The sequence below is a fragment of the Amphiprion ocellaris genome, chromosome 1 (genome assembly GCF_022539595.1).
Source record: "Amphiprion ocellaris isolate individual 3 ecotype Okinawa chromosome 1, ASM2253959v1, whole genome shotgun sequence".
Lineage (NCBI taxonomy): Eukaryota > Metazoa > Chordata > Actinopteri > Pomacentridae > Amphiprion > Amphiprion ocellaris.
The window spans coordinates 26895322-26914053 of NC_072766.1; the positions used below are offsets into that span (position 1 = coordinate 26895322).

At 39.6% G+C, this 18732-nt stretch overlaps 1 protein-coding gene across 3 annotated transcripts in view; it reads right to left on the minus strand.

Annotated features, from left to right (window-relative positions):
- mtss1lb (MTSS I-BAR domain containing 2b) overlaps positions 1-18732 on the minus strand; it is an 83703-nt gene that overhangs the window by 36376 nt on the left and 28595 nt on the right. The gene's annotated exons all lie outside the window — the stretch shown is intronic.

Here is an 18732-nt window from a genome sequence, read left to right on the forward strand (position 1 = left end):
TTGGTTAATATGATCAACCTATTGGCAGTTAAGGTGAAAGTACAGCTACTACTGTTTAAAAGTTCGGATCACCCAGACAATTCTATGTTTTCCATGAAAACTCACACTTTTATTCATGTGCTAACATAATTTCACAAGGGTTTCTAACCATCAATTAGCCTTTCAACATGATTAGAGCTGTGCTATTAGAACACAGGAATGATGTTTGCTGGAAATGTTCCTCTGTACCCCTATGTAGATATTCCATTAAAAATCAACTGTTTCCAGCTAGAATAGTCATTTACCACATTAACAATGTATAGACTGTATTTCTGATTAATTTTATCTTCATTGAAAAAAATGCTTTTCTTTCAAAAATAAGGACATTTCTAAGTGACCTCAAACTTTTGAACGGTAGTATATCTGTTTAGACTCCATTTTAATAATTTAACTAGCTGTCAAATAATTACTTATTTATATAATTAGCAAACCTACATTTTTGAATATATTTTGCAAATTTTAAGGCTCCACGTGTACATGCTTGGCTTTGTTAAGCCACAGAGTGTAAAGATAAGGATGACCTTAACATTATGTCAAAATGCATTAAAAGCTGAACTATAGAGTCATATTGTAAAGGATAACTGTGGTCAGGAGCAGGATTATGGAGAAGCAGCTATGCTGTCAAATTGATTTTGTTCAAAAATCATAATCTCTATCAGCTCCAAGGCTGAAGACCTCAGTGACACATTTAAAAACACTATTTGTCGTGGAAAAGCAATATCACAACATTATCTTGCAGTACACTATTGTTACATACTCATTTTACTCTAAAACAGAAACCTGACACTGAGCTGTTATCACTGAGAAAGAAAATCAATTGAAGCCACACACACACACACACACACACTCACACACAGATAGATAGATAGATAGATAGGTAGATAGATAGATAGATAGACAGATAGATAGTGAAACTACAGACTCCCTGCAAGGAATTTGCATGCACATCATATCCACCCTAACCATTCAGCCGGTCGGGTGACCCCAATACACTGTAAACGTTGGAGCTTGACTTTCAATTTCAACTCAAGTATCAGTCCTACATTGCATGCTTTTGCAGCTGGAATCTTACATCCAGATGTGAGAACCTTGTCCACAGATCATAATCTAGTAAGAATGCTGAACTGTTTAAACAAAGCTGCTGTTTGATGACAGTGTAGGCGGAGGTGCTTCGGAGTGGCTGATTTTCTGAGCTGTCTGCTCTCTAGAGGCTACATGACACATGATCTTAAAGAGCTCTCACTGCTTCAGCAAATACTTAGGAAGCCACTCTGTATTAGGTTCAAGTGAAAGCTTATCTCCATGACGTATTTTTGTCACTCTCTTGGTGTGCATGTATTCTCCAGTGTCATGTGTTAAGATAATCAGCTGAACATCACTAGGGGCGCTGGGCAATTCAAGGTCAAGGTCAAAGTACTTTATTAATCCCGAGGGAAATTACAACAGTCTGTTGCTCACATCCACACAGACACAGAACAAGGATAAAAGATAGAGTACATATTTAAAAAATGCGATAAATAAATAAATAATTAAAACAACACTGAAATGTGCAAGTTATCAGACACAGCAAAACAATGCTCAGGACATCTCCAGCACTCCTCTCCTGCTCCTACCTGAAATGGCTGCATTATACAGCCTGATGGCACGTGGGACAAAAGAGTTCTTCAGTCTCTCAGTGGAGCAATTTTCTCACTTTGCACTTTATTAAGTATCAAACATTCAGACACAAAGAACAGAGAGTTAACACTAGAGGTCTCTACACAGCTGAAGAGAAGCAGTCTTATTTAGAGATCGACCGATTATCGGTCGGGCCAATTATCGGAGCCGATATTTGGAAATTTGACAGATATCGGCATCTGCCTTTTTTTTTATTCCGACTGAAGAAACTTAATTTAATTTAAAACTGAGTTATTTCGACTCAGATACAGCCACGCCTCTCTCTCTCCTGCCTTCTGTCTCCAGCACTATCCACTCCGCGCCCTCTGATTGGTTAAGAAGCTGTCCTCACACACACACACACACACACACACACACACACACACACACACACACACACACACACACACACACACACACACACAGTGCAAGGTAATTTTGTTTGTGGGTACATCTACATTACATGGCCACATTCTATGTTGCCGTGACTTCTGATAATCAATAACTAATAAAAAAAAAATGCTGCATTTCTGACAATGCTATATGAGGGAATGAACAGCCTTGGCAGAGTACTGCGCTCTCTGAGCACTTTTCTTGTTAAAATAGCTGTCAAATAAGTCATGCAATATATTCTTGCCTGCTTGCCCTTAGAAATATTGGACATGATAATCAGGTTTGTTCTTTGTACATTTTTATCATCGAAAATTACACAAAACAGTTTTGAACAAAGATCGCTCTATTTGTATCAACACAAACGTGTATATTTTCAAGACAATCACATTAGAGAAATGATTAAAATTCTCATAATAATTAAATTTGTTGCAGCCAAGGATGACGCAAACGTCCATATTGTGGATTACAATCACAATAGAACACAAGAAATCACCCTTTCTAAGGAGATCAGCTCTGGATGTCATATATGATCATTGTCTTGCAGGGATACGTCTATAAAGCTGACACTCTCAAAAATAAGAAACAGTACTCGTGTGTTTGTGACAAATCTATTGATATTTCCTAACACGCAATCTCACACACCCATTACACAAACCCTCAGGGAGACTGCTCATTGTAATTTCCTAACATGCTAATTTGCATGTAGAGCACATACAGAGGCTTGAAAACATGACTAACATACATGATTGTGCACCACGTGTTAAAGTGTTTGGAATTCACTGCCCATCTGCACTTCACCCATTACAAACTACATTCATACTCCTCTGCACACTACTGAAACACATCTTACATGTGTTCATGTGCATTCACAATGTGAACACACATTCTCACACAATTTCATAGACATTCAACATGCACAACATGGTAACATGCATTCTGCAGATGGTATTCACTGTAACATGCAACATGCTATCTGCATGAATGCATCATATGAGCTCCGTAAGAGCAAAAGAGGTGGTCTGTGTGTGTCAGAATTCCAGAAATGAATACAAACATTCTTAAATATGGACATTTCCCATACTTCTTATTAGAATGGCTTTATGTCTGACAAACCAAAATATACACAGAAATTACTTGCAGATAGTTGTGTGTTTTGTGCTGGATTGGAATGCTTTGACATGTAGGAATTACTGAGTTAGGGAGCATGTCTACCTGGCCAAAAATATTTAACTCTGGATAACACATGGCGTTCATGACTGTCACTCTTTATCCAGCCATCCAATCATTGAGAACAAGCGGAGGAACAGATACTACATCAACCAACCATCTCATTCTACCTGTACAAGTGCTGTACCACTGGACAACAGTGGAGAAAAAGTTGATAAATGTTCTCTGAGCATCCATGCCTGAATTTCTATGAAACTTAATGCCGTGGGTCTACCAGTAAGCAGCAGTCGGTTGAGTAAGCCAGTTGATCGATACTTGCAACACATTACTTCCGTGGATTTTCCATATTACAGCAACAATGCAGCCATGATTGTTGGATGTCACTGGTGAGCTTTCCAACCATTATGTATGTAACTGTAATTTAAAAGACATATTTTTCTTGAGCTTGTAGTGCACTGGTAGACACCCTGACACTGGACTATATTAAATCATAGACCCCCTTCTCACATTCTAAGGACTACACTGCAAATGGTGTGAGTTTGCTGGAAGATCACTTTTTAAACAAACAAGAAAAGTACTCAGAGAGCACAGCTCTCTGCCAAGGCTGCTCAGTCACTGTATCATTTCCAATGTCTGAAATCTTGAAAAATTTGTGGCAGAAATCACAGCACCACAGAATGAGTTTAACATAGATGTACCCGCAAACAAAATGACTTTGCGCTGAGCACTGGTGTGTGTTATGCCTGTGTTCGTTATATATGGATACCGAATTGTGTGACCTAAATATGTATTTACTCCTCCGTTATTTAGCGTTATTTAGAGTAAATACAACAACCTCTGTCTTCATTCATATGATCACAATGCTGAGTGTTGTACATTGCATTATTATAGCAACAAAAGGGCACGATGAGGACCTTTAATGTCTTTAATGTTAATTAGCACATGTCTAAAACAAACTTAAGATAAATCTAAAATAGCTAAACAACAGGTTTTGTGAGAATTGTGTGATAATGCTCTGTTATCTTTCCTGTTTTTGTGTTTTGCCAGTACATTATTTTGTTTTGGGTTGGAGTTTTTGCTTATCAAAACAAAGGGTTAAAGGATAGAAGATGCCATATGATGTACAGATTGTAAAACATTTTGTGGCAGGTTTGTGATTTTGGGTTGAATAAATAAACCTGCTGAATAAACTTGATCATGTGGTGCCCAGCAGGCGTAGTTGTCATGATGCTACTTTGTGACGTTTGCCTAAATTAAACATGCATGTAAGCGTCCATGTAATGTAGAGGTATAACCAGTCAGAGCTGTGGCATCAGACCAGAGTTAGGCTGGTCTGTGCTGAGTCACACACTGCAGTGGTCTAAATATAGCATTGTGGGTAATGTAGTCTCGGCATCATGTATGCTCATCTGCTGCTCTGCGCACTCCTGACCCCCAAATGAAAAACATTGCAGAGAACTGGATTTGAAGAAATGGAAATGAAAGAACAATGAGTCATGACTCCTCCAGTAACATCACATTTTACAGGTTCTAATATATTAACACATATACACTAAATAAACCACAAGCGACAACTTCACTGTTATTGAGATGTTCTGACAAACTACTGAATCAAAGGTCAAGAATGATCTTCCATCTTCTTTCCATCTAAAAGTAATGCAATTGGTAATGAAATTTAAGAAAAAAATTGTGTGCATGAATCAAGGGTTAAACAGAGAACCCCCAAAACATTAGACTGACATCTGTGTGTGCCACTGTTGCCATGGCAATGCACCCAGTGGGAGAGCCGCAGAGCAGAGAGACAGGGATGAAGGGTAGGCAAAAAATGAATGGATGAGGAAGATAAATACACTCACCTGCACAGAGACACTGTGTGCATCGTGATGTACAAATAAAAGCTATTTGGCACACACTGTATGTAATAAACATCATGAAAGCAGGCTGGGATAGAGCTCGTTCACCCATCACTAGTCACTGCATTTGGCAGGTTCAATAATGACGGAAATGAACAAAATCCCACAGTACTCATCTTGACTAGTGCTAGTATTCAAATTCAGTGTTCTGACTGAATTCAAACAAACTGCAGCTCTTCTCTTCTTCTCTATAAAGATCAAGAGAACAGATTTTTAAGAAAATTCAGACAGTCATCATTCATTTGAATTCGACCACTGCAGAAAAACAGGTGAACATAGCTCAAATTTGCAGAGAGGCAATGCAGCATCACTGAATAATTGGCAATCTCTGCTATTAAAAATAAAATTAGCGTTGCAGTGACCATTTTCTGAAGCAATAAAACCCTCCCGCAGTTTTATAGACCACTAAACAGTGTCTCAGCCTGTAATAAATCTTGTTGTATTTCATAATTGCACTAGTACCTGAAGCAACACGCCGTCACCACAACACCATCAACTCGAGAATGAGTGATGGTCGAATGATGGAGAATCCCCTCTAAGGTTAGAGAAAGGCACAGTCCTGATCATTACATCAGGGTTTCAGAAGGATGTAGTGTAATGTAGGCACCAGATAGCAGTAAAGGGGTGTGTGTAAGTGTGTGTACAGCTGAGCCAGCAACAGCCACACCAGTTATCACGCCTGGCTGATGGCTGTTAATGCTGCGGATTAACACCTAACTCTCACGAACTCTGAGCACACACATGCACTCACACTAATACACAAGGTCCTCCCGAAATGCTACGCTGCTTTTGATGAACTCAGTTAATTACTGAATCTTACATGACAAAAAAAAAAACAAAAAAAAAACTTGATGATGCAGAAAATATTTAGGTAAAACTATCACTGACTATCCTCCCAGCATGCACACACACAAACATAGACACACTCTTTCTCACATGCATACCACTCCTCAACACAGCCTCTTGTCTGATTAAACAGAACTGGCCTTGGAGCAGCAAGACTCACTGAGCTCAGCTTCCCATGCTTACTGAGTGATTGCAGTGCTTGTGTATGTGTGTGTGTCCAACAGAGCGTGTCTTGTGTTGTTGACCTCTGGGACAATACAGCACTGTGACATCAGGAAATGTCCATAGAGCTGCCAGAGTCAGAGAGAGGGATGGAGGGAAGGAAAATGCCAAAGGAGGAACAGGAATTGTGGGAGAAAGGATTTTAAGGCGGGAAGAGGAAAGCAGACTGTGGATTGAATGAGGAGGAGGAGAGAGAAAAGGGACAGGGCTGCAGGGAGGGAAATAGATGCACAGTGCGGTTGAGGCTTAATTAAAGACAATAATGTTGTTTTGTAGCCCTCCACAACAACAGGCCTCTCAACCATGGCCTAGTTACAAGGGGAAAAGGGAGGGTGGGAAAGAAAGAAAGAAAGAAAGAAAGAAAGCACATGGACAAATGGATGAATGCACATGTTACCGTTGCCCCCTCAAAGGTAGAGATTTGGACTGTTGGTTCAATAAAACAACCCATCTATACAGATCTGCTTGGTCTACAGGGCAGCTATTTTATTAACAAAATAAAGAATCAATGATTGGGAAAAAAAATAAAAATGTATATATATATTTTTTTTTTTTTAAAATGGCCCAACTCCATCAAAGGTGTATATGAACATTCCAAAAGCCTCCATGCACATCACCATCATTGCATCTACTGTATTTGCAAGGTGTCGTACAAAGAAAATGAGGCGCTGTGGTTTACCGAGTAGCCTGTCCATGTCCAATGAGGTTTTATCCTGTATTCTTTCAGGCCAAAGGATGCGAGTTCTCTGGTACGACAAATAAGTATGACTATACAGAAGTCTATGAGAAAATGAAGCCATATTGAGTTCCCCATTAAACAGCTTCTTAATAGGTTCATGGTCTCAATGGCTAGTTTCAGATATCATTCAATACAACGGTGTTCATTGTGTAAATTACGGTCACATTTAGGGAAAAATTCACGATCAATTTGGGGAAGGTGGGGCTAACATGCGATTGACAAGTCACTATTATATGGGTGTGTGTCAGCTTAATAAAACGTAAGCAATGACCAAAATGCCACACTAGAGACATTAGAATATTAATCCACAAACCAATTGGAGATGTTACTTTGGCTATCATCATTATTTCTGTAGCATGTAGCACTTCAGAAAACAAGCGTGTATGTGTGTGAGTGTGTGTGTGTGTGTGTGTGTGTGTGTGTGTGTGTGTGTGTGTGCATGTGTTTGTGTGTGTGTGTGTTCTGCTTAGTGTAGTAATGTCAGAACATGGATTAGGCTGAAACACATGGGCTAGAAGAAGCTGGAAACAAAAACAGTTGATGCCAGCTATTAAAAAGCCTCAAAGAAGGAGACAAAACAAACAAAACTTTGTCCGTCTACAAGATACAAATGGAATGCAGTCTAGAGTTGTTTTCAATCGGGAAATCTGTCATCAGTCTTTCATGTCAGCTGGTGCTGATCATGTTTCATGCTGTCCCGAGGCAAAGTCAGTGAAAGAAGTGAAGGCAGCTGATCGATCATAAATGTTCGCTACAGCAGAACTTATTCGAAAAAGGTGTTTCCATCTCCTGTGAAGAGCATTAGCTCTCAAGGCCATCTCAAGTAAGCATAAACACTCTTTGTTTTTCAAATGTTATTGTTTCCATTAACTTTTTCTAATGCAACACTTAAAAATGTGCATACAAACCTGTTATGGTAATGTGGCTTGTGTGTTTGTGCCTCAATCTCAGTTTGAACTCAGATGCTATTCGAAACTTAATTATTTACATTATTTTCTGCAAGTCTCCTTTTTGTATCCTCTCTATATATTTATAAAGCAGACACAGTTATACTCCTCATTACTGAAAACAATAGCCTAGTAATGCCTTAATAACCAACACTGGCACCAGCTTTTATCATCCTTAAATCATGTGCTTCAAATTACTTAGCCAAACTGCTGGTTTGTTTTCAAATGGTCTGATCATCTGTCTACCACTAGACATCAGAAAGAGACAAATCTGCAGAAAGGGAGACAATTAAATAGTGATTATTAGTCAGAATGTATGCAGTTACCACAGTAGGGTTAAGGTCAGGTCAGTAGCTGCCTAATCCTCGTGCTAACCCAGTTATGTATGGTACAAAACCCCTCTTCAGCCACTTCGGTTGCATGATCAACTATATCAGATGGAGTATATCTCCAGCTGACCGTGAATGGCATGCTATCTGTGAAAGGCAATTAAGCCATCTTGCTCAGATTTCTCCTCTCCTCTTGGCAACAACGTGGCTATTTTTTCTCTGCCACCACTTCCCTCTCTTTCTCACACACTCACTCTCTCTCTTTTTTCTCTCTTCTTGTTGCCTGGCAACCATGCTCGTAAATGTGATCCCACTTGTGTGCGATTGGCTGAAGGGATGGTAGATCCATGTCAGACTGAGAGAGAGAAAATAGGGAGGTACGCATGCATCACAAGCAGGAGTTATGAACTTATAAATACCAAACAACCGAAATGCAATCAACAGTTTTTTGCTCCACTGTTTATTGTTCCCATCGCATGTCACATCAGCAGGCTGAGCCATGCCAGTGTGTTGGTGCGTGCGTGTGGTCACAATTACTTGGCATGCGCTGTACAGTGCCGGCATGTTTACACACACATGCCTGTGAGCTAATGTGCATGCATGCCAGAATTGCATGTGTAAGTGTGCGTTTGTGTATGTGTCTGTGTGTTTGTGTGTGTGGGTGTGGGTGGGTGGGAGGGAAGGGGGGTGCGGGGGGGGGGGGGGGTGCATGTGTGTGAGTAGTTGCATTAACTTGCAGGTGGTCCTTGGACAGGGTGCCATGTCGAGAGCTGAATAAGGGAAACCGCTCTTGCTGAGTTGCATGTGTGCGTGCTTGCATGCACTATTTGTGTGTCCATGTGACTGTATTAACTTAAGTTGCCTCACATCTGTGTGTTACCTCTCTTCCTACGACCCAGGGAGTTATCAGTGCAGATAGCATGGAGTGCCCTGCCAGGCAGCCAGCGAGTTAATGAGGAAGTGTTGAATAGTTGTTATTATACTGAACGGTATGGGAGCCACCGACTTAGCTGATGTGCGTATCCACAGTGACGGCACAGGCCTGTCGTTGAACACTTCCTCACATGTCCCCACAACAGTCCTCTGTCCATTCTCTGTCTTTATTGCTTGCTACGTGCACTCTCTCTGTCTGGACCAATGTCTGGAACAATCCTCAACTGTTGGTCTGCAGCGTTTCACTACTATTTTACACACATTCACTTCCACACATCATCACTGTGTTTCAAATCTCATACTCTTTATTTACAGGAAATCAATGCACCCCTGTTGTTTTTGTCAAGTTTTAAATGCGCTGTGTGTTGTGCTTTTAAACACCAATAAACCGCTCTCTTATTAAAATCCCTACCTTAGTAAAATGACTGTTAATGAATGAGACCACGGCCAAGCTCACTGGCAGCCTGTATGTCACACTAGTGGTATATTAGTGGTAATGTCTCTCAAAATCAAAACCACATTTCCCATAAACTTCATTGCTTCCTGCCCCCCAGCTCCCTTCCTTTGGCTTCACAGTAGAAGATAAACATATTGGAAATGGGTTTTCCAGCCTGTTTTCTTTCCTTTCCACCATCTGCAGTTGAGACAAACCTTAGTCTTGTCCCTATTCATTACTTGTTTAGTAGAAAAAATAAGTCACCCTTGCTGCTTTCATATACAGTTAAAGATCATTTTCCAGTGTGTACATTGTGACAGAATCAACCATCAAGAAAATGTGTCTGTATGTCCTCCAGTTTTCTTTCCACAGTCTCACAATATACATGTCGTGACAATAACAGTGATATTATGATCATGAAACATTGATATAAAGTCAACACATATGATAATATCATAAATAATGCAGCACTACTAACTATCTGGATGACATTTCAACACAGAAATGACATATAGCACAGCTGTGGTGACATACCGTCTCCAACTCCCTACAGTTGAGTGTACTTTGAGTGTAATTAATTTGCTGTAAAAAGACGAAACACACTCTAAACACTATTAAAGAATATGCTGACTGATTGTTTTTTTTTTCTTAACTGTTCTATGGATGTGGTGATGTATTGGATGTACTGCAGCAGTATTGGATGATGTGTGTACTGTTCTAACCAAAGAAGCAGCTCAGACAACTCATGACGCGCACATGTGATCTTTATTGTTAAATGTTCATGTTTTTAATTGTTGTTGTTTTTGTTCTGATCAAGTGAAAAATCTCATTTGAAATGCAATCAAACCTGCATCAGAGAACATACTCTAACCCACTGTTACTCCACCAAGGAACGCAGCAGACTAATAATGAGCTAGAGTTGGCGTTGGTTTGTCTCTGTCTGTCTGTCTGTCTGTCTGTCTGTCTGCCTGTTAACAACATTCCTCAAAAACGGACTAACGGATATAGATGAAAATTTCAGGGACGGTGAGAAATAATAATAAAGCTATCATGATATTTTGATAACAGTTTCTCCCCCTCAGCTGCACATGGATCCTGGATTGTTACTCTGCCAAGGAGGCCTCGGCAGAGTTATGTGACATTCGACGTTGGTTTGTCTGTTTGAAACATTACTCAAAAATGAATTAATGGTTTCGGATGAAATTTTCAGGGAAGGTCAAAAATGACACAAGGACCAATTGATCAGATTTTTCCAGTGATGTGGCTAATAGTCTGGACCCACGGATTTGTTCAAAATTTCTGTGCCGTTGCAAGATAGCGGCACAGCATCACTGTCACTATGACTATAAGTGAACACTACGTTAGCTGCCTGCTGACAATCACATGATTGCGATCCTACTATAAAACTACCATTGCGAACTTATCAAGACTTATCCGTTGAAAATGATACAAGGAACAATTGATTTAACTGTAGGGTTGTTTCTGAGTCCCATCAATTCCCACTGCCTGCTATATATTTAGGTGATGCAATTCGGTATCCGTACATGACGTACACATGCATAACACACGCCTGTGTTCAGTGCAAGGTTACTTTATTTGTGGGTACATCTATATTATATGTTGTCGTGATTTCTGATCAGCAATAACTAATAGACAAAAGCTGCATTCTAAAACAAAATGCTGTGTTTCTGACAATGCCATATGGGGGCATGAACAGCCGGAGTACTGCCCTCTCTGAGTGCTTTTCTTGTTCTTCATTTTGTTACCAGCTGCTAGGGTGCAAAGAATAAAGGAGGAGATTTAGCTTGGAGACTACAGTATGGATGAGTGCATACACACATGTATATGTGTGTGTGTTTATATTAATACGATTTATGATATTCATTGTGAAACTTTGTATTTGGATGCAGGCAGGCAGCTTGGCAATAAAACAACCAGACAATATGTAGTATCAGATCATTGTCCTCATCAGCTCTCTCTCTCTCTCTCTCTCTCTCTCTCTCTCTCTCTCTCTCTCTCTCTCTCTCTCGCACGCATGCACGCACGCACACACACACACACACAACAACAACACATGGAGGCACACACAGGGACACTTTATTGCTGTGTGCTGTGCATAGTGAGAGTCCTGGGATTGACACGGGTTTTACTGCTGCCACTGCAGTGAGAGTGTAAAAAAGAGGGAGAGGGAGAGTGTCGATAAAGAGATGCATCAGTATCATTATCATCATCACCAAAAGAGTTGTGTAACTTTTTCCCCCTAAGCATTAAACAACAAAATCTCTGAAGTTCAGTGTGTATAATGAATGTATAGTATAATGAGTGCTTAAACACTATTTACCTGTAACTGTACAAGGTGTGGTGGACATTTTAATTGTATGCATTTAAATCAAAAAATCTAAAGTTTTACTGACTGCCAACAGTCTGTTCAAACACACACAATAACTCAAAACATCAGTTAGTTCAATGACTTAAGTTCCCACCAACTTTACCTTCAGTTCATGTTAATAACGATGACACATGACAGAGGCAGACAGATATAATCAGCAAAAGAATCCAATATTTATATAGATTTTATTGATAATAAAAACCACTACCGATAATAGTTTTCCTTTTTTCATGCTTCTGCAGGTCTGATCTGAGAAATCTCTTAGAGCATTGTAAAAGAGACATAAAGAGTAATTTGTGGTTCATGTACTTTGGTTGCATCACAGTTGGGTCATGTTGCCCCATCAAACAATGTTCTGGAGTTGGTTAGCAACCTAAGAAAAGCCAAAACTATAAGATCTTACTGTGACTGCTGCATTTTGAGTAAGATCATCTAAATAGAGACAGAATAGAGTCAAAACCTGCGTTAAAAATCCCAGTAAACCCTGGCTGCTTAAAGTTGCTAATGTAACAGTTGCAGAATTTGGGCGCCTCCTGTTTCATGCAGTTTTGGTCTTTTCATCAAGCATTTCTCACACGTTTTCCTGCTTGAGGGAAAAGACACAAAAAAGTTTAAAAAGTCTCAAATGAGACCAAAGGGGAGATGTGATACAGTGGTAAAAGTGCAGGCTATCAAATATGGGAAACACACCACACACATAGGCCCTGACCAACCCCCGTCAAGGCAGCCAGAGTTCTGTGTATTTGTTAATCTGCTTCCATTTCACTGAGCTTTTCTGTCCCACAACCACACACACACACACACACACACACACACACACACACACACACACACACACACACACACACACACACACACACACACACAAACATAAAACACACAGTTGGCCCTTGGGAAAATTGAGGAAAATGAATGTTTGGGCTATGACAGGGGAGTGGAGAGTACATCTGAAAGTGCACTTGCAGTCACCCCACACCAGGGAATTCACAAACACTTGTGCACTTCCCACTGCTGGATTTTACCCGCTTGTTAAATCTCTCTCCTACAGACACACACATGCACACACAAGAAAAACTGTTTCTCTCACCCTTTATGCAGCCTTCCTTATCTTTATCAGCTTGAGAGGAAAACTGAATACATCTGATGGCTAACCATTAGGGACTAAGCAAAGCACATTGCCTGACTATGACTGACTAAATTCACTAGTTGCACTTTTGTGGCACTTTTTCCATTGGTCACCTTATGTACGATATGATGCAATATACAGCTTTGTTCAGTTCTGTTCAATGTGCATTAAGACTGACCTACTTGGGGACAATATCTGACTTTATTTTTTCTTACAGATATTGTGATTCGATTTGGAATTTAATTTTTAAAGTCAAGCTTCAGTTTATTATTTACTGTGTAATCGATTCAAAACATGTGGAGCATTATCACGAGACATGAGTGTGACTGGGAGGCTGCATGGACTTGTAAAACCATATAAACAACAGCTTTAACTCTCAAAAATCCTGTAAAATGTTTGAGATGTGGCTATTAAATAATAACACTGGACATACGTTAGTCAAACCACAGCATTCATACCCAAATCAGATAGTATACATTAATCAGAGAGCATATTTATTTAGTAACCACACCTCGTATATCATAAACTGCAGCATTTGCGACTGTCTATGTGCATGTTACAAAGTTAATGTTCTACAGTAATTACTTTAACATCACAGCTAGGGTATTTTGTTTTCTAATTCCCACATTTCACATGCAGTTCTTTCTATATCCTAATCTGATTCACGGGAAGATAAGAGAGGCAGTGTGGACAAACTACTGAAACCTGGTTTAAGGACAAATACACCTCCAACTTTTGATATGTAAGGTCATAACACTACGACATCTGCAGCTATGCTATTGGTTCACTAATGCTAATCGGTGTTTTTAAATTCTAAAGGCAGCATGTCCACTATAACATTACTAGCATGCCTATATTGCCAGGTATGCTATTTACCATGTAGTACCATAGTTTAGCGTGGGACTGAAGACATGTCCTTGGTTCTTCAGGTGTTTATCGGTCATGAACCAAATATTTGCACCCAAAAATGCCAGTAGACAAATATTTCAGAAATAACAAAACCTATTGCAATTACTCCTGAGAGAAACATAATTGTGTGCACATTTTATGGCAATGCATCCAGTAGTTCTGAAAACTGTCAAACCAGCAGATGCCAGTTTTGTTGTAGAATTCATCATGTAGGGATCATGTTCATTACCATTCACTTATGGGGTCACTTAGAAATGTCCTTATTTTTGAGAGAAAAGCAGTTTTTTTCAATGAAGATAATAAAAAAAAAAATTAATCAGAAATCAGTGTTTTTTGTACATTCATTTAGGAATGGAAGCCCACCATTCCTAAATCCTAGCTGCCGCTCCTTCAAAAAAAAAAATTTTTTTTTCTTTTTTTTATTGTCACAAATACACCACCGCCACATGTCTCCACCTTCACAGCAGAGTCTTGTACTGTGTCGGGTACTCGTGAGTACTAAAGTAAACTACAGATGATTCTCTTGCTCAGTATCTACTCTTTAATACGTCAGGTTAATACGACGTTAATTACTCGAGCGCAGCATTCAAAGTAACAACATGTCAAGCACCCAGGGACCAGGTCAGAGAGTCAGAGGAGTGTCGTCTTGGAAAATAGGGCAGCGACTTACTGGAGAAAAGTTATTAGCATAAAATAGCTGATAATAGATTTTACAAGGTAAACAGACATTTGCAAAATATTGACGGCCAGCTAACGTTACGTAACATATCGGTAGCTTAAGTTAATTGGGCCCGGTGCCAATTCAGTGTCGCTAACGTGAGTAAACTAATGGCCTAACCGCTGGCATTAAGCAAATACCTACATGCCATGATGAAACTGCTGACTGCATTTTCAGAAGAGCTTGTTCAAATATATATATATATTTTATATATATATATATATATATATATATATATATATATATATATATATATATATAAATATATATATATATATATATAAATATATATACATATAGTTTAATTTTTACATTCAGCCTTTAAAAAGCTATTTTCAACTGGTTATTCAATGAATAGGTTGTACAAATAAAATCTGCAGTCAAGAGCCATTAGTTTATGCTGCCACGGCTCCCGGAGAGCCTGCCGCTGCTGCTGAAAAAAATCCTACAGGAAACACTGAGAAATGCACTCTAGACATTGTTAATGTGGTAAATAACTATTCTAGCTGGAAACTGCTGATTTTTAATGGAATATCTACATAGGGGTACAGAGACCCATTCCCAGCAACCATCACTCCTGTGTTCTAATGGTACATCGTGTTAGCTAATCATGTTGAAATGCTAACAGATGATTAGAAAATCCTTGCGTAATTATGTTAATGCATGAATAAAAGCGTGAGTTTTCACGGAAAACATGTAACTGCCTGGGTGGCCCCAAACTTTTGAACAGTAGTGCAGTATGTCTGTGTCAGATCTCAAGATCCATTGTTACAGTTTGGACCAAAGCAGTGGATCAGCTGCCATCTCCATCTCAAGACCCATTATACTAGCATAAGTGAAAAACCTTAAGAGTAACTTCCTATCTGATGAAATCTTCCCAAACATATCACAGTATCACTATGGAAGTATGGAAATGAATTCATTCAACAGTACACAGACTTGACATATTCAGCCAGATTTAAGATCAGTATCATTACTAGTTTTTTGCTGTTCCGTTTGGACAGTAGAAATCTGAAATATTCCATCAACAACAAGAACCCACTTTTCTGTTGCATCCAGCTCATGAAAATATTTTGCAGTGTTTCACTTCACATAAAATTAGTTTAACAGCAGAATGGAAACGTTGCCAATTGTGGCTCATAAATGAGACCGCTGGTACAAAAGCCGAGCACAGGATCATCAGTACCCTTTGGGCATGATTCACACACTCTGCAAAAGTGGCACATTGATAAAGCAAATGGCAGGAAGACAGAGAGCATCATTATTATTGCCGTCTCCTGCCTCCATCCATTTAACAAATCTATTAGAGAGCATCACATACTGAGAAAGAGCTGCTGTTGTATAGCAGTCTGACAAATGGACTCCAACGGGAATGACTCATCAGTACAGAAAGTACAAACAGCCTCTGATCAACAGTCTGAATCGTCTTGACGGCATCATTTATGTTATATTTTTGCCTCTGTGTGTGTGTGTGTGTGTGTGTGTGCGCGTGTGTGTGTGTGTGTGTGTGCGCGTGTGTGTGTGTGTGTGTGTGTGTGTGTGTGTGTGTGTGTGTGTGTGTGTGTGGCAGGGGTAGCAGCATATATAATGAGCTGACAAAGCTTAGTGACTTCCTGACTGGCCTGTAAAAGCAGCACGAGCCTCTTCCTGCATCCTCTGCTACAGGAGCCCACCTGGGGCTGCACACACACATCATAATTACATGCGTTGTCTGGCAGCTGCACTTAAGTCAAAAAAGGAAGAGAAATTCCCTGTATTACGGCCAAAACACAGTATTCAAATGGCCTTTAGTGGGCAGTGTGTTTGTCTGACCTTCTGAGCTCTGAGCCCACACTTTATTAAAACTAGTGCCAAGTTTTAAGCCTACGCATAGAATATCAAGTATGTCAAGAGTGTTAAGCCAAAAACATAAAATAACAACCCATAAGCCATAGTCTATGAAGTTCAACAGGCTTTGGCAGAGTATAGTGCAGGAAAAAGGTCTACATTCAAAAATGCGATTTCCCATTTACAAACAAGAAAAGCACCAAAAGAGCGCAGTACTCCGGAAAAGACTGCTCAGTCGTGGTGTCCGTATAGCCGTTTCCGATGGCTGAAATCTTGAAAAAAATTGTGGCAGAAGTTACAGCACTGTAGAATGCAGCCATTTAATACAGATGTACCCACAAACAAAATGACCTTATGTATGATCGTTATGTATGGATACCGAATCGCGTAACACAACTATGTAGCTGGCGGTGGGAATTGATGGAACTCAGAAACACCCTCACAATTTAATCAATTGTTACTTGTATCATTTGCAAACGGATAAGTCCTGATAAGTCTGCAGAGGTCAATTTGTAGTAGGATCGCAATCGTGTGATCGTCAGCAGACAGCCGACGTAGTGGTCACTTGTAGTCATAGTTACAGTGACGCTGTGCCGCTATCTTGCAATGACACAGAAATCTTTAACAAATCCCTGAATCCAAACTATAAGCCGCATTATAAGCTGCATCACTGGCAAAATGTAATCAATTGGTCCTTGTGTCATTTCTGACCTTCTCTGAAAATTTCATCCAAATCCGTTGATCTGTTTTTGAGTAATGTTGCGAACAGACGGACAGACAGAAAAACCAACGTTGATCGTAAAATAACTCAGACGAGGCCTCCTTGATGGAGTAATAATCCAGGATCCATCTGCAGCTGAGGGGGAGAAACTGATACCAAAACGTCATGATAGCTTTATTATGGACATTTTCAGGATCGTGAACAAAAGCAGATAGCTGGAAATCAGTCAAAAGCAGTCATGTCAACAGTTTCTACTGTGTGCCTGCCTTAAGTTTGTCAGCGTTGGCTAGCAAACATGATCCATAGAATTACAGGGAAAAGCCGCTGTCTATGTTACTATGTTAACCCAAAGTAGCACAAACCTGGCTCAACATGTAATGAGAAAGTAATTATCTGTGTTTCCATCAATCTGTGAGTTTGAACAATCTAACTTCTAAAAAAGTTTTTTCAGCTGGTATTGGCTATGTTTCATGCTATCTGGGGGCAAATACGATGAAAGAAAAAGCAACAGCTGATCAGTCAATAGTTAAATGGTCACTACTCGAAGCCTCAAGCAAATGAAAAAAACTGTTTTACAGAATTAGAGAGATTCTGTTCAAATTTAGTCATTTCCATTCATTTTTCTAATGCAATACTTCAAACCACACCCAAACAACACAGTAGAAACAGGATTCTTCCTGTAAAACGCAACTGAAACAGACACTTCTCTGCTCGAGAACAGCAAATGTCCAGAATACAAAAAGGGTTCTGAAGCACACTGATTAATTCACAGCCTTTCACTGTGCAAACAGACCAACATTTCAACACTTCTGTGTCTTCATCCATTCATCTTTTGTACTCATTGCGCAAATAATGCATTGTGGAAACATGGCTTGTGAAAGTCTCAAAACATCCCACAGTTAAAAGCACAGAAACCCATCTGTACGCAAATACTACATGCATACTGTATGACATTCCTTCATGCACACATTAAGAACACACAACCTCCCTCAGTCTGATTTTTATAATAAGGTAAGAAACATAAAGCAAACATATAACAAACACTAGATAATACCAGATGTGACCAGAAGTCTCATCTTACTGCAGTGCTAACAGGCAAATATTCACTCACAAGAAACCCATGTCAGTGCAGGATTGAAGAACTGAAGCTGTAAGAGTAATATTGTGATTTTCTATTCCAAGTTATCGGTCTGCACCTCCATCAGTGCTACCACCTCCCACACTGTGTATCTAAACACATCAACATTCGACATAAGACTTTTTACCTTTACCTTTCAGTACTTCATTACAAACTAATGCCTGTGGCTTTTGCTTGAACTACTACCTAATTCTGCACACCGAGGCAAATTCTATGTCCTTGATATCATGAAGATTTTACACCAGTCACTTTAGTAATTTGTGTAGTTCAAGGCACAAAAACTT